Source organism: Euphorbia lathyris, chromosome 3, assembly GCF_963576675.1.
Source record: "Euphorbia lathyris chromosome 3, ddEupLath1.1, whole genome shotgun sequence".
Classification (NCBI taxonomy): domain Eukaryota; kingdom Viridiplantae; phylum Streptophyta; class Magnoliopsida; order Malpighiales; family Euphorbiaceae; genus Euphorbia; species Euphorbia lathyris.
In genome coordinates this window covers 60,764,893-60,785,328 of record NC_088912.1, presented here as the reverse complement: position 1 = coordinate 60,785,328, position 20,436 = coordinate 60,764,893, and the positions used below count along the sequence as shown (strand labels likewise).

Here is a 20,436-nt window from a genome sequence, read left to right as displayed (position 1 = left end):
TCGATTTACCTATGGATACACTAGATTTTGATGCATGCAAGGAGTTTTGAGGTGTAATCGGAGCTACACCAGAAAAAGTAAGAAATCTAACCAAAGTTTAATTTTCCGGTTGATTTTGGGTGTTTTGAGAGTGATTCTAGACTCCTGGAATCATAAGAAACAAGGTGGTATAATTAATTTCTCAAAATAATCAACTTTAATTTTTCCGATAGGCGGATCCCGACCACCGGTGATATTTTCCGGTGACATACGAAATAAGGGCAGAAAAAAAATGTTTGGTTAACTTCAGAATGTTCTAAATATTATTAGGAGCAACATTAATTCTTGGACTTTGGCCAAATTCCTTACCGTTTAGTCTCTATAAATTACGAAAGTATATAGTTGGGTGAAATTAAGGAAAATAAATTAAGTTGGGTTAAAAATAATTTTTGGATCCTTATTTAAATAAAAATTCAGAATATATAAGTTTAAAAAAAATAAAGGTTGAAGGGAGATTGGACTAAGCATAATTAATTAATTAATTATGCCCTTAAGATTATTGATTAGTTAATTTGCTCGGAATAGATATTATAAATATGAATTATAAATATAAATGTTTATATGTTGTTTGACGATGAGTAATTTTAGGAGTAAAGTATTGGAATTACTGACAGTTATGGAACTGTCGGATGATTGATGTCCAGCCGAGTTGATAAATTGCAGTCTATGGAGTCCCAGTTTGGACTTTGAATATTTTTAAATATAGAAGTGTATTTTATTGCAGGGTTGACCCTAGTTATTACTAGGAGGATGTCCGTTTTATAGGGGAGACTCTGCCGAATTTTCGGTAGAAAGTCTATAAAACGTGACGAAGTAAATTTTAATATTTCCCTAAACATATATAAATTCTAAAAATAATATGATCTTTTTCAGATACTCAACCGATAGGAGGAGGAGCAGTACCTGAAAACTAGAACAGTCAGCTAGGAGCAATTTGTGAGTTAATTATATGTTTTGCATTTTTAATTTAGCATTTGCATTCATAATAAATGATTTCATGATATTTCAAGTAAAGTATTATTTTTACTTATAAAAATGTCTTATTGTTTATAATAATTTATACGTAATTATTTGTGGATAAATACGTGTTATGGACATGCTTCCTGGTGAGCGGCATCAGGACCTTGTGCGCACAGGTACTATCGGGTTATTGAATATTGATGATACTAATATTGTGAATGTTGTGATATATGGATAAGCTCGGTTGAGATATTCTCAGGCTATATGATATGTGGATTTTGGATTTAAGTGAGGCTGGGTACGGAATTGGTTGAGTTATTCTCGGTCCTCCAGCTAACTGGGCGTGTGGTCGGTTGAGTTATTCTCGGTCCCCCCGTTATTGGATATGAGTGAAATGGTGATTATTGGTGGATTATTAGATTGGGTATTGAGGTTTAGGGTCCAAACACACGTATTAAACACCTATCTACTTATTTATAAGACAATTTTATGAAAAGCATATTGTGTGATCACTTATATTGTATATTATGATTATTATTATTGTGTGTGACATAAATGTTAAATTACTCATGCATTGCATATAATTAATTCAATATGGGAGGTTTGACTCCTTTAATTTTTCAGGTAACTAGAAGTCTATTGCAGCCCACGATCTTTCTTCGGGTAGCACACATATCTTATTTATGTATAATCCTTCCAATTAATATAAAATTTATATTCTAGACCGTAGTACCAGTTTGAGGATTATATTGTGTGTTTATTGAATGATTTAATATTATATTATGCTAAGACTATTGGTAAGGTTGATTTTATATTATATTAAGGCTTGCTACGGGTTCCGGTAGCTTAAGCTTACCCGTTCCCTAGCGCCGGTCACGGTCCGTGGGATGGGTCGTGATAGATTTCCAGGGGCAAATAAGTCTTTCCGCAATGACCAGTGGCCTTTTTGTCTTAACACCAATCTGACAGGTTCTAGAAGAAGCATAGACAAACAATGATGCACCATCACACACTTGATTAAATTTATCTTCAATCACCACCATTAATTGTAAGCCCTAGCATCAAAGGATGATATTAAGCCATGTGTCTTAACATTTCTTGGAGAGCACACCTAGGAATATTATAAGTATGTAAATATTCAGACTTTAATATTAATGAGAATCAAGGGTTTTACCCAAAGTATTGATTATTACCTCATTCACTTTATGATGGTATCAGAGTAAACAAAATCACTCTGCTAAAAACTCCAATCGAAGGAATATGGCTAACCCTCCTATCATTAGCTCGAATAGTCCTTACCACCTTCCATAGAATGAGACGCCGGAATTAGCACTCGTATCACAAGTCTTGACTGGGCCAAATTACCACCAATGGTCCCGGGCGGTGAAGGTAGCCTTAATATCGAAGAACAAATACTCATTTGTGGATGGCACTATCACGACACCGGGTACAACGGACAACATGTATAGCCAGTGGGAGCGCTGCAATAACATGGTGATGTCCTGGATACACTATGCCTTATCTCCTTCGCTGGCAAGGAGCATCATGTGGCTCGACAAAGCTGATCAAGTTTGGGCAGATCTGAGGGAACGTTTTGCCCAAACCGATTCCTTGAGGATCTTGGAGCTGCGCATAGAGATACATGAGTTAAAATAAGGAACGGGAACGGTGACTGAATACTACACAAACCTTAAAATACTTTACGACGAGCTTACCAATCTGAGGCCCATGCCAAAGTGTTCGTGCAGACCAACCTGTTCTTGCAACGCCTTCAAAACACTGCGTGATCAGCAGGAAGCTGACCAAGTTATCACCTTTCTCCAAGGATTAAGCGAGGCATATTCCACCATCTATTCGCAGATCTTGCTCATTGAGCCGCTGCCCTCTCTCAACAAGGTCTATGCCCTAGCTAACCAACACGAGAGACAGAATGGTCCCACACCTGCAAGACACAGTGAAGGAAATGAGAGTGCCTCTTTCGTTGGATTCACTAATCAATAGAATAGACAAGGCACCTACCGAAACAAACCCAACAATCGGAAGGGAAACAACCGAAACTCATCCTTATGTACCTACTGCGGTAACACGGGCCATACAAAAGATATATGCTTTAAAAAGCATGGATATCCGCCGAGCTATGGGAACAAAGCAAAGGGAGGAAACGGTTTCCGGGCACCGCAAGCCAAGGCCAACTCTGCAACAAACCATAGCAAGGAAGGGTCAGATTCAGGAGAGGACGATAACTCTAATCAAAAGGACTCATTCAGTCTTACTAAAGAACAATATCAGAAACTGGTGGCACTTTTACCTCAGAAGGCTCAAGCTACTCAAGCTTCCAAAAGCAGCGTGAACGTCTTTCACACGGACAACTGTTGGGGTTTAGTGTCCTATAGACAATTGTTCTAGGATACAAACTTAATGTAAATGAATTGTTCTTTATATCATTTGTTTTAATGAGATATATGTTTTATAACTATATAAAGGCAATCCCTTTTAAGCACTAAATAAAGTCTAATAAAAGGAAATCCGTAAGTTTGTTTAAAGTGATTATAAAGTGTTCATACAAGCATGAAGTGAGACAAAACTTTATAATAAACTAATAAACTTAAAACCACCCCAAGTCAAGTGATATGTTTGGGATTGATATATCACTGTTGAGACTTGTATGTAACAATGTCTTCTGTCTGACAGAAAGCTGATCTCACAAGCTTCATATATACAGATATCTGGACAGTTACATAGATCCGATGAAAAGTTGTTCATTAGGATTGGGGATCCGATTTGAGATAACAGGATGGGTAGATTCATCCTTATCACCTGTTCATCTCATTGGTATTAATAGGTATAACTAATCCTCAGACTCAAATGAATATTAATTGGTATTCTGGATTACGAAATGTGACGTTTTGACTCTGGTGTAACACGATCCTTAACAGAGATGACTCTGGGGTGTGAACAGTAGACGTTGGGTATCACAGGAAGTGATTACGGGATCGTTATATATCGGATTGAGCATTTATCACTCCCGATAAATGGGAGATACATCCAAGGATCGCTTGTGGAAGACTCGACTCTAAATCCTTGCAAGGTGATAGCTTAAGACTTGAAATACAGATTTCACTTAACCTATCTATTTGAGTTGACTCGGCCTGTACAAGTAAAACGAACGTCTCGCTATATGTGACTTGACATCATCCATAGTCATAAGATTCAGTTCAAGGATGTAGTTGATAAAGGATCGAATTATACTGTAACTAATACGGAAAGGTTAACGACAGAATCAGCCTGTCTTCTTATAGCTCTGGGGGAATGATTACGGACTTGCTAATCACATACTCTGTACATCATTCCGTTATGCAAAGATTAAATATAATTCTTTGAAAATTATTTAATAACGTTGCATACGGCTAGATGCAATAAGAACCTAATGGGTCACACATAAGACTTGGAACCTAAAAGAGAGATAGATGTTAATTAATTGATGGAAGCCCAATTGAGCCCAATAAGGCCCATGGACCAAAGGGGGGTCGAAATTCATGTAGATAAAATACATGAATGATTAATTTGATTTTATTAATTCTAATTAGATTAGGATTATGAATTAAATTAATTAAGAGATAAATAAGTTAGGAGTTTTAATTAGATTATAATACTCCTATTATTATCCAATAAGGTTATTATTATTATCCTTGATATATTAGATATATAATGAGATAATAATTAGGAATTCTATTCCGAATTAAATTCCTATTCAGTAACCTAATTCTATCTAACTAGGGATTAGATACAAGAGATTATAAATACCCCACCCTATGGGATTTTCGAAATCCTAGAGCTAATCCCCTATTGAGATTTTCGAAATCCACCCTTGTGTAAGAGAGAGAAAATTCGACACCCCTAGTTCGAGGACGAGATTTCTCTACGGCTTCCTTTGATCAATTGATTTCATCTATTTCTTTTATCCTTGATCTTGTGTTAATTTGTTAGAGGCAATCTACTTTGGTTGCTATTCAACGGTTGATTCCAAATTAATCTTCCCGTGTTTTATTTCGTGTTTGGGAACTCGGAGAAGAGTTGTGGGCACTTCATTAACAACGGTAGATTGATCATCAAAAGGTAATTCTTCTTATCCTTCTTTATATGAAATAACGATTAACGGATCCTAGGGTTAAATGGAAATAGGTTAAAATTTTTATATTTCCGCTGCTATCCCTTAGCCTAATTTCTAACAGTGGTATCAGAGCCATCGTTAAATCCGTTATTTCATATATGAAAATTTAGAAGTTTTCAATAGGATTGAATAAATATTTATTGTTAGGATTAATTAACAAATTGTTTTGATTAATTAATTCTAAGGATAAATAAGTTTTAATTAATTGTTAATTAAAATTGATTATGCGTATGTTCCTAATTATTTTGGTTGATAATCATTGTAACAAAATCTATTAGTTTTATAGTAAGATTGATAAAATCAGTTTTATTTATTCTAAAGATAAAACAGGAAATCTATAGTAGGTTTTCCTATTTTCTGAAAATCATTTTAAAACCGTTTTAGAACTGATATATATATATATATTTAAAATTGTTATTATATAAAAAAATATATATACGACAGCAGCCCGAGTCGCGACTGGCCGTTGTCGTATATATATTTAATTGAGTCTATGCATGTTTGGAGTTATGGACATATTTGGACCCTCTTTTAGTCTTTTGGTATTTTTGAAATAGGGCATGCGAGTCCTGCCTTTCTACTATCTATTGTAATTTCTCCTCTCATCTAATTCCCTTCAATTTAATTGAAGTTTTCTTTAGTAGAATAGAAATTAATATGTAATTTCAAGGCGCCATGGAGAAGACGGAGGACCTAAAGAGAAATATGTAATAGTTAGTATTTCCTTAGGTTTGCCCTTTTATTCCGTCTCTGGCTCGACGGAATAATTTAGATGATATGTCCATAACGCCAATGTATGTGAATGTATGTGTCTGATGTATGCTAAAGCAAATCAAGACTAAGTTAGATTATGAGACCTAAAATAAAATCCCTTATTAAAAAGTTAAGTAAATAAGCAAGTTATTAAAATCGGTTGTCCCTCCCTAATATTATAATTCAGCCGGCAGTACTGAGGGCCTTTGGGTTGTTGAGTAAACTCAAGCTCGGGGTCTTACGGTAACACCTGAATTATCGAAAATCATTTTTCATGAATATGGGGTAATACTTAAATTAGATTATGATAATTGGATGAGTAAACTCATGTTGTCATAAACTAATGGGCAATACGGTTGGGATTAATATGAATAGCATATTAGTTACTAATGTGGTTAGTAACCCAATAACCTAGGAATCACATTAAAGATGTGATTGATTACATGAATCTACCTAATGAATGAGACTAGCTTGTTGAGTAAACTCAAGGCGAAATCTCAGGAGTTAGGATCCTAACTCACTAAAGGAATTGTGAAATTCTTCGAATTAATATGGAGGGCTATTAATTTGGCAAAATAGTGGGAGCAATCTAAAATAAACTAAAAGGCCTATAATTTTAAATTGATATACTTTAAGCAAATGAATGACATATGTTTACTCTTTCTCACTCTCAGGTTTAGTTAAACACACTCTTAAAATCATGACTAAAACCAATCTGCAAAACATTCTTACCGATAACAAATTGAATGGTTCAAACTTCACCGACTGGTTTCGTAACCTCAAAATTGTTTTGAAGTTCGATAAGATAGGGTATATACTTGATACAACGATACCCTCTATCCCTGCTGATGATGCTCCCATTGAGGAAATTGATGCTTACTAGAAGCACAAGGCTGATGATGATCATGCCGGATGCATCATACTTGCATCGATGACACCGGAATTACAAAGGCAACATGAGGAAATGGATGCCTATTCCATCATCATGCACCTTAAAGAGCTGTTTGGGAAACAGACTAGGTGCGAACGCTACGAGATATCCAAGTTGCTATATCGTTGCAGGATGCAAGATGGCACATCTGTCATGACACATTGTGTCAAGATGATTGGCTACATTACCAAACTTTCTAGTATTGGATTTGCGATGGATAACGAATTAAGCATAGACTTGATTCTTCAATCCCTCCCAGAGAGTTATTCACAGTTCATTATGAACTATCAGATGAATGACTTGCAAACCTCTCTTGAAGAGCTTGCAAATATGCTCAAGTCAGTTGAGCCCAATATGAAGAAAGACAAAGCCATACCGACTCTTGTCATTGAGGGATCAAAGAAGAGGAAAGGGAATTATCTCAATCATAAATATCCCAAGAAAGGTAAGAAAGTCGTGCCCAACAAAGCTAAGGGAAAGGAAGTGAAGAAGCCCAAAGGAGAGTGCCACTTCTGTGGTAAAGACGGGCATTGGAAGAGGAACTGCAAGGAGTACCTAGCCTCCCTCAAGAAGGGAAATGGCGGTGCTTCAACATCTGATATGTTTTATATTGAAATAAATACAGTTTCGCAGTCTGAATCTTGGGTACTTGATACTGGATGTGGATCTCATATTTGTACAAATATGCAGGAGCTAAAACAGACTAAGGAACTAAAGAAAGGAAGCATAAACTTGCGAGTGGGAAATGGAGCAAGAGTTGCCGCCCTCGCAATTGGAGATTATGTTTTGAATTTGCCCTCTGGGCTTGTAATAGAATTAAGGAACTGTTTGTACGTTCTGCAAATGTCTCGTAACATTATTTTTATTAGCCATCTTGTTGACGACGGTTTTCATATTTCAATAAAAGACAAGAGTTGCAATTTTTATAAAGATTCGATCTTTTATTTTTCAGGAATATCACAAAATGGGATTTATGTGTTAGATGACAAAATTCCTGTTTTTGCAATTGATACCAAAAGACATAAGCTAGATAATTCAACTTACTTGTGGCATTGTCGCTTAGGCCATATAAACAAGAGACGCATGCTAAAGCTACATTCAGATGGGCTTATAGATCCAATCGATCCCGAATCATTGGAAACATGCGAATCATGTTTAAAAGGTAAAATGACAAAGACACCCTTTAGAAATAAAGGTGAGCGTGTATCAGACACTCTAGGACTCATTCATTCAGATGTATGCGGTCCTATGTCAGTCCAAGCAAGAGGAGGATTCAGATTCTTCATAAGCTTCATAGATGACCATACCCGATATGGTTACATCTACTTGATGAAGCACAAATCAGAAGCTTTTGAGAAATTCAAATGCTTCAAGAATGAAGTAGAAAATCAATTAGGAAAGAAAATAAAGACGCTTCGATCTGATCGAGGTGGCGAATATCTTTCAGATGATTTTCTGAATTATCTAACTGAATGTGGGATATGCTCACAATGGACACCTCCCTATACACCACAACACAATGGTGTGTCCGAGAGGAGAAACCGTACCCTACTAGATATGGTACGATCCATGATGAGCATGGCCTTACTTCCAAAGACGTTCTGGGGCTATGCCTTAGAAACTGCCCTCTTCACCCTAAATCGAGTACCAACTAAATCCACTAGTTCCACACCATATGAATTGTTCGTTGGTAGGAAACCCGTGTTTTCATTTATGAGAGTATGGGGTTGTTCAGCATTTGTCAAACGCATTGCGTCCGACAAACTAGATTCGAAATCTGATAAATGTTTCTTCATTGGATACCCTAAGGAAACTATGAGATATTACTTCTATCATCCAGATGATCAGAAAGTAATAGTATCCAAGCATGCAACCTTCTTAGAGAAAGAGTTTCTCGAAGAAACACAAAAGGGAATCATGATTGAACTTGACGAAGTTCAAGAAGAAGAAACACCGACTGAAACGACAGAGGCGGTTGAGGTACCCGAAGAAGTCCCATTAGATGAGACTCTCGTGCCACCTATTCGTAGATCACAAAGAGTTCGTGAACTCCCAGTTAGATATGGTTTTCTAGTGGGAGATGATAATGAGGTTCCCATGTTAGACGACGAACCCGAAAACTACGAAGAGGCTCTTACTAGTCCAGATTCTAAAGCATGGCTTGAGGCCATGGATTCTGAAATGGATTCCATGTATACTAACCAAGTGTAGACTTTGGTTGATCCACCCGAAGGGATAATACCCATTGGGTGCAGGTGGATCTTCAAAAAGAAGACAAACATGGATGGAAAGGTTAGCACCTACAAAGCTAGGTTAGTAGCGAAAGGACATCGTCAGAAGCAAGGAATTGATTATGACGAAACTTTATCTCCTGTGGCTATGTCCAAATCAATCAGAATCATGCTTGCAATTGCCGCTCATTTCGATTATGAGATTTGGCAAATGGATGTGAAAACAGCTTTCCTAAACGGAAACCTGCTTGAGGATGTATATATGATGCAGTCTGAAGGTTTCATATCGAAGGATGCAAATAAAGTTTGCAAACTTCAGAGATCCATTTATGGACTCAAGCAAGCATCAAGAAGCTGGAATAAGCATTTTGACGAAACCATAAAACAATTTGGTTTCGAACAAAATTGCGAAGAAGCTTGCATTTATAAGAAAGCAAGTGGGAGCTCTATAGCATTTCTCATACTATATGTGGACGATATATTATTAATGGGAAATGACATTGCTCTACTACAGTCGATAAAAGTATGGTTATCTGGTAACTTCTCAATGAAAGACCTTGGTAAAGCAGCTTATATACTTGGTATAAAGATCTACAGAGATAGATCGAGAAGACTGCTTGGTCTTTCACAGGCTACATACATTGAAAAGGTGCTAAATCGGTTTAGCATGCTTGAATCGAAACGAGGTAACTTACCCATGCTATATGGAGTAAAGTTAAACAATCATCAATGTCCTAAAACCGATGATGACAAAAGACGCATGGTTGTAGTCCCGTACGCCAGCGCAATCGGTTCGATTATGTATGCTATGCTATGCACTAGACCTGACGTAGCGTTCGCGTTATCTATAATGATTCGTTACCAAGGGAATCCGGGAGACGAGCATTGGATTGTCGTCAAGAACATTCTTAAGTACTTGAGAAGAACTAAAGATATGTTCCTAGTGTACAGAGAAGGTGATCTGAAAATAGAAGGATTTTCAGACGCAAGTCATCTCACAGATGAGAATGATTTTAAATCCCAATCAGGATACCTGTTTATCTTGAATGGGGGCGCGGTCAGTTGGAAGAGTTCCAAGCAGGGAAGCGTAGCTTTCTCTACGACCGAGTCAGAGTATATCGCAGCTGCGGAAGCAGCAAAGGAAGCGGTTTGGATTAGAAAGTTCATTACAGAACTTGGTGTGGTGCCTGACATTGTAAATCCCATTACACTGTATTGTGATAACAATGGAGCCATTGCGCAAGCAAAGGAACCACGGTCTCATAATGCGTCCAAGCATTACCTTAAGCGATATCACATCATTAGAGAGATTGTGGCTAGAGGAGATGTGAGAATAGAAAGAGTACCTACAGAGGACAACGTTGTAGATCCGTTGACAAAGCCTTTAACCCAGAAAGTACATGATCGTCATTTAACTTCTACTGGGATAAGTTTTAGAAACAATTGGCTTTAGTCCAAGTGGGAGCATGTTGGGGTTTAGTGTCCTATAGACAATTGTTCTAGGATACAAACTTAATGTAAATGAATTGTTCTTTATATCATTTGTTTTAATGAGATATATGTTTTATAACTATATAAAGGCAATCCCTTTTAAGCACTAAATAAAGTCTCATAAAAGGAAATCCGTAAGTTTGTTTAAAGTGATTATAAAGTGTTCATACAAGCATGAAGTGAGACAAAACTTTATAATAAACTAATAAACTTAAAACCACCCCAAGTCAAGTGATATGTTTGGGATTGATATATCACTGTTGAGACTTGTAAATAATAATGTCTTCTGTCCGACAGAAAGCTGATCTCACAAGCTTCATATATACAGATATCTGGACAGTTACATAGATCCGATGAAAAGTTGTTCATTAGGATTGGGGATCCGATTTGAGATAACAGGATGGGTAGATTCATCCTTGTCACCTGTTCATCTCATTGGTATTAATAGGTATAACTAATCCTCAGACTCAAAGGAATATTAATTGGTATTCTAGATTACGGAATGTGACGCTTTGACTCTGGTGTAACACGATCCTTAACAGAGATGACTCTGGGGTGTGAACAGTAGACGTTGGGTATCACAGGAAGTGATTGCGGGATCGTTATATATTGGATTGAGCATTTATCACTCCCGATAAATGGGAGATACATCCAAGGATCGCTTGTGGAAGACTCGACTCTAAATCCTTGAAAGGTGATATCTTAAGACTTGAAATACAGATTTCACTTAACCTATCTATTTGAGTTGACTCGGCCTGTACAAGTAAAACGAACGTCTCGCTATATGTGACTTGACATCATCCATAGTCATAAGATTCAGTTCAAGGATGTAGTTGATAAAGGATCGAATTATACTGTAACTAATACGGAAAGGTTAACGACAGAATCAACTTGTCTTCTTATAGCTCTGGGGGAATGATTACGGACTTGCTAATCACATACTCTGTACATCATTCCGTTATGCAAAGATTAAATATAATTCTTTGAAAATTATTTAATAACGTTGCATACGGCTATATGCAATAAGAACCTAATGGGTCACACATAAGACTTGGAACCTAAAAGAGAGATAGATGTTAATTAATTGATGGAAGCCCAATTGAGCCCAATAAGGCCCATGGACCAAAGGGGGGGTCAAAATTCATGTTGATAAAATACATGAATGATTAATTTGATTTTATTAATTCTAATTAGATTAGGATTATGAATTAAATTAATTAAGAGATAAATAAGTTAAGAGTTTTAATTAGATTATACTACTCCTATTATTATCCAATAAGGTTATTATTATTATCCTTGATATATTAGATATATAATGAGATAATAATTAGGAATTCTATTCCGAATTAAATTCCTATTCAGTAACCTAATTCTATCTAACTAGGGATTAGATACAAGAGATTATAAATACCCCACCCTATGGGATTTTCGAAATCCTAGAGCTAATCCCCTATTGAGATTTTCGAAATCCACCCTAGTGTAAGAGAGAGAAAATTCGACGCCCCTAGTTCGAGGACGAGATTTCTCTACGGCTTCCTTTGATCAATTGATTTCATCTATTTCTTTTATCCTTGATCTTGTGTTGATTTGTTAGAGGCAATCTACTTTGGTTGCTATTCAACGGTTGATTCCAAATTAATCTTCCCGTGTTTTATTTCGTGTTTGGGAACTCGAAGAAGAGTTATGGGCACTTCATTAACAACGGTAGATTGATCATCAAAAGGTAATTCTTCTTATCCTTCTTTATATGAAATAACGATTAACGGATCCTAGGGTTAAATGGAAATAGGTTAAAAAATTTATATTTCCGCGGTTATCCCTTAGCCTAATTTCCAACAACAACTACTCCGGTAACACTTCTAAAACTCCTCCTGATAAATATGCCATGTCCCATTGGATCATTGACACCGGAGCCACTGATCACATTGTGTGCGATGTCGGTTATTATAGCTCATGCACAAAAATAGAACATTGTTGGGTCAGTTTACCAAATGGGGAGAAAGTTAAAGCAGAGCATATAGGCATAGTGTCATTAGGTCAAGGACTCACCTTGAGGGGTGTATTGTGCATACCAAAATTCAATTACAACCTAATCTCAACAAGCAAGCTTTTAGAGTCAAATCACATGTGCATCATTATAATTGGGTCAACATGTATGATACAGGATACCAAGAGTTGGAAGACGATTGGTTGGGCTAGACAACGAGGAGGACTATATTTCTTAGAGAATCCACAACCAAATGTAGTCAAAAGTTCTTATGCTGTTTCATGTTCAATTAAGGCAAATGTATGGCACTCTCGCCTAGGGCATCCCTCTTACGAGAGGTTAAGGGCCTTAGGAATACCATGTAATGATTTCAAGTCTTTCAATGAAATGCCATGTGACGTTTGTCAAAGAGCCAAACAAAAGAAATTGCCTTTCACTTTAAGTAACAGCATTGCAAAACAAACTTTTGACCTAGTTCATGTTGATATATGGGGGTCGGTTAGGGAATCACACACAAACAAATGTTATTTCCTAACAATTTTGGATGACTACAGTAGGTATACCTGGGTATCATTAATGCATGACAAGGGGGAAGCAAGACAGGCATTACATGCTTTTTGCAATCATGTTAGCAGACAGTTCAACAAGAAAGTCAAGGTAATAAGGTTCATGGACCTAAATTCACATTGCGAAATTTCTACGAAGACCAAGGTATCACACACCAAACATCATGCACCAAAACGCCCCAACAAAATGGCCGTATTGAGAGAAAGCACCAGGACATCATGAATACAACCAGGGCACTTATGCTACAAAGTGGCATGCCCAAAGTTTTTTGGTCTGAGGCAGTCAGCCATGCAGTATTTCTTATCAATAGATTACCATCTACCCCCATACAACAGAAGACACCATATGAGCGTTTGTACAAAGAGAAAAGCAACATCAATGACCTTAGGGTCTTCGGGTGCTTGGCATATGCCTCGACCCTTGATAGGCACAAGAACAAGTTCACCGATAGAGCCATACGATGTGTGTTCTTAGGACACAATGGCGGCACGAAAGGATACAAACTGTTAAATTTAGAAACTAGCAGCATTTTCTTTTCCAGACACGTAAAGTTTTTCGAAGAACACTTTCCATTTAAACACCAAGGCCAAGCATCAGACACAACTGCACACAATGACGCAGAACAAGAACGGACTCATGCAATCATACCAGACAATGATGATGATGATGACACAGAACCAGGCCCCCAAGATATCGACGCCACAGCAGAAAATACCACAAATTCACCAACAGGACCACCACAACAAGAACAAGTAAATGTCAGACCCATTCGAGCAAGAAGAGCACCAACTTACCTAAAGGACTACCATGTAGCCTTAGCGAAGGGCCATCCCTTGCCTGCTTTTACAAAATCACCACATCAACTCACCAAGCACCTCTCGTATCACAAGCTGTCGCCAAACAAACGGATCTTCGCCATCAATGTCACTTGCCATGCGGAACCTAACACATACAAACAGGCCATGTCAGATGCAAATTGGCAACAGGCCATGAATGAAGAGCTCGCAGCTCTTGAATCAAACAACACGTGGGAGATAGTCTCCTTACCTGTAGGCAAAAAGCCTATAGGATGCCGCTGGGTCTACAAGCTGAAGCGCAAAGCGGATGGAAGTGTAGCACGGTTCAAAGCATGTCTGGTAGCCAAGGGCTATACTCAACAAGAGGGGGTTGATTTCACCGCTACCTTCACCCCTGTAGCAAAATTTACCACAATCAGAACACTATTGACAGTGGCAGTTGCCAGAAAATGGGTTATTCACCAACTTGACATAGATAACGCTTACCTACATGGCGAGTTGCATGAGGAAGTCTAGATGACACTCCCACCAGGGGTCACCAGCACCACTCCTCGACCAGTTTGCAGATTACACAAGTCACTTTATGGTTTGCGTCAAGCGAGACGATAGTGGAACGTGAAACTCACAACTACAGTCAAAGCTATGTGATTCATTCAATCAAACGCAGACCCTTCACTCTTCACTAGGAAGGTACAAAACTCTATCACTATTTTACTCATCTATGTGGATGACGTAATCTTAACAGGAAACGACGACTCTGTTATCGTCCTCACAAAGGACCACCTTCATCGAGCCTTCAGAATCAAGGATCTTGGACCGATCCATTACTTCCTCGGGTTTGAATTCGCCAAGAGCTCCAAAGGCATGCACATGTCACAAAGAAAATACGTATTAGAACACTTGCAAGAAAATGGGTTACTTGACTATAAACCAGCACACACACCAGCATTACCCAACCATAAACCCCACATGTAAAGTACCCCGTTGACAAATATCACAGCATACAGACAGATCATAGGAAAATTACTCTACTTAACCACATAAGGCCCGATCTTTCCTACATCATTAACCAACTATCTCAACATCTAAATGCACCCACAACAGAAGACGAACAAAGAGTTCAGCGAGTGTTGCGTTACCTTAAAGGCACCATCGGCCTTAGCTTGTTTTTTCCGGCAACCAATGACCTCCGGCTCCAAGCTTTCTACGATTCTGACTGGGGTTCTTGCACGGAGACTCGAAAATCCATCATTGGATATGTGACCTTTTTAGGTTCCTCCATTGTATCCTGGAGATCCAAGAAACAGAACACCATTTCTAGGTCCTCCTCTGAAGCCGAATACAGGGCCATGGCATCCACATCCTGCGAGTTGCACTAGCTCACCACCTTATTGCGGGATCTAGATGTCTTTATCAAATCGGCGGCACTTCTATTCTGTGACAACGTCTCCGCCATGCACATCGCCCAGAACCCGGTTTTCCACGAAAGAACCAAACACATCGATATAGACTGTCACGTCGCGAGAGAGCGAGTTCAGGCAGGTCTCGTCCGCCTCATGCCTATCTCCTCCGCGATGCAACTCCCCGATCTTTTCACCAAAGTCCAGCATTCCCCTCATCTCCGATTCTTGGTTAGCAAACTAGGCTTGTTAAACATTTACCAAACATAGTTTGAGGAAGGGTAACAAGATCAACACCAAAAGCCATTAGAGATCATTTAAGCTTTTACCCAGAAAAACAGAGAAGCTTTGCTTTGGAGAGAAAACGAAGAGTCGAAGATGAAAGCGAAGTACAAAAGTCCAAGTCTTTAGAAGCCTTTATTTTGTCGGCCAAACCCTTTGGATTTCCAGGGGCAAATAAGTCTTTCCGCAATGACCAAGGGCCTTTTTGTCTTAACACCAATCCGGCAGGTTCTAGAAGAAGCACATACAAACAATGATGCACCATCACACACTTGATTAAATTTATCTTCAATCACCACCATTAATTATAAGCCCTAGCATCAAAGGATGATATTAAGCCATGTGTCTTAACATTTCTTGGAGAGCACACCTAGGAAGAATATAAGTATGTAAATATTGAGACTTTAATATTAATGAGAATCAAGGGTTTTACCCAAATTATTGATTATTGCCTCATTCACTTTATGACACACCATGACGCCTCTGCTCTGAGACGTTTCTACGGACACACCTCTTTCTCTCTCTAAAATGGTTCTGGGTTGGATTGAAGAAAAAGAAGAGGAAGACGTTGTTTCTTCATGGAAGAGAAGATATAATAACTCTTTTTCTACTAACTTCAAATCCATGCTTGAAAACCAACATGAAATCAGAGACCTTGTTTTCTCTTCCAATCAAAACCTCCTTTTACATTCTTCCTCCCACCCTTTCCCTCCTTTTGATAATGCCTTCCAAACTCACTACCACCCAAATCAGCCTTCTATTTTTATGCCTTTGACTCACTCTGACTTTCAACCTTCCAACCTTCTCCCTCTGCATCATAATGCTGCCTTTCCTAATTTCGGACTTGAGGGTTTTCCTGCTTCTTCCGGAATTGGAAATGGAAATGCTCTGAGGCCGACTCTATTTCAGAAGCGAAAATGGGGATAAATTGGGGAATTTGGCATATGACGGAGGAATTGGAGGGAAGTGGGGAGATGTGGATAGGAAAAGAAAGACAAGTATTGATATCGGTGGTTTGAATTATGATTGTGATGAGCATAATAGAGAAGATAGCATGAAAAAGAATGGTGGTGATGAAAAGGGGAAGAAGAAGAAGGGAATGCCGGCGAAGAATTTGATGGCTGAGAGAAGGAGAAGGAAGAGACTTAATGATAGGCTGTATATGCTTAGATCTGTTGTCCCCAAGATTAGCAAGGTAGTTAATGAGGAGGTTAGTATTTGGATCTGATTTGTTATTCTGACAGATGGATAGAGCTTCAATAGTTGGGGATGCCATTTCCATTGATTACTTAAAGGATCAATGAATTGGAGTCATCTACTACTAAAAATCAACATGCAAGGGTAAATCTTCTCAACTTGGTTCTAAAAGACTATTCTTAGTTGATATAAAGGTTGTTTTTGTTAGGGTAAGGGAAGGGAGGGGTGTGAACATTCATATGTTATGTGGACGCAGACCAGGTGTATTGCTGTCCACTCTGAGGGCTCTGGGCAACCTGGGATTGGATATTCAGCAGGCTGTTTCAATGGGTTTGCACTTGATGTGTTTGGAGCTGAGGTATATATATTTTGTGATAAGATGATATTTTGTGATAAGGTTTGATTTTCTGGTTTGATGGTTGTTATCAGCAAGATGAGGATGTGGTAGCGGAGGAGCAAATAAAAGCACTACTCCTTGGAGAAATTTTACAGTACTCCGGGAGTAATACTTCCGGCCAATCAAAATCGTGTTTGAATCTCACTACATGGGTATGATTGGTAGAAAAAGAAATATATATACATGTGTCATGAATTGATTGGCAAGGAGTATTAATCCAGTGGATATCATGACCAACTCACTCTGTAACTGTTCTGTGCTTTCTTAAGTAGAATAAATAAATTATCAATGTTTCCTATCTCAATTATAACAGTTATTGAATTCAATGCTTTCATTGAAGTGATAACTCCTCCCCTCGCCCCTTCTAACTAATTTTCATCATGTGCCTTAACATGAGGCCTGTCACAACATAACTCTTTTAGCAGTTGCCCATTGAATTTTGAACTCAAACAACAAGTATCTATCTGACCCACTTCCATTGTCTAATATTCGGTTTCAGCTAAATTCTTACTAACACTTCTTGAATTTCCATGAAATCAACCATTCTTCAATAGACTTTCTATTTATCTTACATTTTATAAGTGACAAATCACTTTGAGCATTATAGAATAATCCCACATTAACACTACCCTTAAGATATTTTACCACATAAACAGTTGCTTCCATTTAAATGACTGTTGGACAGATTGAGTTGTTCAATTACAAATGATATATACAATCAAGATAAAACAATCTACCAACCAATTTCCTAAATGCAGTTAAAGGAACTCCTATATGGAATGCAGTGGCGGAGCCAGAGCTCAAGGTCCGGAGGGGCTCAATTGCATGAAGATTTTTTTTTAATAACGACTTAAGGTTTTGATTCATAGTAGTCAAATCGAAATTTTCAAATTTTTGATAATATAAGGGTAAATTTGATCATAATTGGAAAAATTAAGGTACAAACCAACTGAGATTCAATATGAAGTAAAGATAAGGTGCAAAAATACTCGAATGTTTACACCTAAGAATAATTTTACCTCTAACATATAAAATGGTGCAATTTTACCCTTAATATTGGCAGGCAAGAGCAATTTTATCCCTAACGTTGACAAGTTTGGTCAATTGGAGAAATTATTCATCAAATTGTTTTCTCGGTCATGAATTTTGTAACTAAAAAATATAATTAAAAATAATAAAGGAGAATGAGGTTAATAATGATTAAAAATGATATTTAATATTGATATTCTTAAAGGAGAATGGAGTTTAAGGGAAAAAATTAAAATGAGATAAAAAGTGAAGAGAGGGAGATTTGAACACAAGACCACTTGGATGTAGAGATGCCTTTAATTATCACTACAACCAACTATGCAAACTTAATTTCATTTTATATAATTACAGTCTACATTATAAGTATTAATTTTAACTATTTTAGGGGGGCTTCTCGAGACTGAACCACTATTCGTCAAGGGTGTTCCGGAGGGTCGGAGGGTCGGGAGACCCTCCCTTACCCCCCCTAGATCCGCCCCTAATGGAATGGAAAGGATTCAAAGAAATATAAGCATTAGCTAGTCTTGCATGTTCAACCAAATCCATCATGTATTTGGTTTCAGAAATTACCAAGACATATGCTAAGAACAACTTTGCCTCTCCCATGTCATTGATAGTAAAATTATCATTCAATTCTCTTTTAACTTCTTCAAGCAACTTCATTGAAGTCCCTACAATGAGCACATCATTCATATATACAATCAAAGAAAATACGTTCTCTAGTGAAGAGACAATAATCATGAATAGATATTGTGAAACCAAGTTGAATTAACTTAGCTAAAAAAGCTTTGTTTCGTTTGTTTTACTTCAGGTCATAAAGTGACTTAGTCAACTTAGACATCATATTGGTTTTTGTGTTGACACATCTTTTTGGTGGATCCATGTATAACTCTTTATCAATGGAACCATAAAGATAACCGATGTTGATGTCAATTTGTTGAATATGTCATTGTTTTGTAATTGTTATAGCCAAGATAATTCTCATTGTTATGACTTTTGTAATAGGAGAGTAATTATCAGGATAATCAAAGCCATCAGGAGCATATTTTATCTTGAAAATCCACTTACAAGTAATGAACTTTTTTCTTTCTGGCAATGACCCATGTATTATTATTTTCCAAGGTATCTATCTCTTGCTACATTGCCTCATCCCATTTGGGATTGCCTTTAGCTTCTTTATAATATTTAGGTTTCTTCACTTTTATAGCATTAGCAACACAAGTTAAATATGTAGTACTAAAAGTTAAGAATAAAGACATGGTACAAAATATAGAAAGGGATGCTTACTAAATAGTATATGTTGTTTTAAAAGTCACTCAAGTTAATATTTTGATTTTTTTTTTTTTAAGAAAAGATCACGCATTAAATAGAATCGGAATACAAGGTTTGAACAATGAAATCTGGAGAACTAGTATACCCTTTCAAGTTCATAGGCAACACTATTCGCAAAACGACTAGAAAAAATGATACTAACATCATTAAATGAATGAATCAACCTATTACAATCATCAAGAACAAACTCGTAATAAGACATGACAGCAGGTTGATTAAGATCTAAAACCACCAGCTCTGCATCGGTTTTAACAAGACAACAGTCCATACCAGGGGAGGTTAGAAGATAAAGACAACCTCCTTAGAAGATTCCAAGAATCAACCCACTTTGATCTTTCAGGAAACCATAGTAGCTTGTAAATCGTCATGTTTGACTCGCACAAAAGTGTATCTATGCATCAATAAAATCGCGGCCAGAATCCCTAATATCCACAATCCCATCTTCAAGCCAAATAAGGGTCAAGCCCCCACTTCTACCAACACAGCCTACACGCAATCTACCAGTATAGCCTAACTTCCTTTTAATTGTATCTAAACGACAGGAAGTTAAAAGAGTCTCAAAGAGAAAAATTATACTTGGTTTGTTGATCCGAACAAGATCCAAGAGAACGCGAACTGAACGTGGGTTGCGTAGCCCACAACAGTTCCAAGCCATGATACTCATGATGATGGACGAGGTTGTCCAGCAGAACCCGCATGTGACCTGTTTTTTTAGCCCACTGCATTTTTTCTTATTAAAACTTCTGAAACTACCCCCTCCTTCATTATTGTCCTCCATTCTTCTACGTTTAGAGTCAATAATAACCATTCCATAAGTGGAAACAGAATCAGGTGACTTTCCTTTTTCACCTTCCTTAACATTTTCAAAATTT

The 20,436-nt window shown here is 37.5% G+C and overlaps 1 long non-coding RNA gene across 1 annotated transcript; it reads right to left on the bottom strand.

Annotated features, from left to right (window-relative positions):
* Positions 1 to 2,720: 2,720 nt before the first annotated feature.
* LOC136224565 (uncharacterized) lies at positions 2,721 to 14,045 on the bottom strand. Its single transcript, XR_010686488.1, has 3 exons — positions 13,925 to 14,045; positions 3,019 to 3,193; positions 2,721 to 2,941 (listed from the first exon to the last, which is right to left on the bottom strand). It is a non-coding gene; the product is annotated as an uncharacterized lncRNA (long non-coding RNA).
* Between the last annotated feature and the right edge of the window lie 6,391 nt (positions 14,046 to 20,436).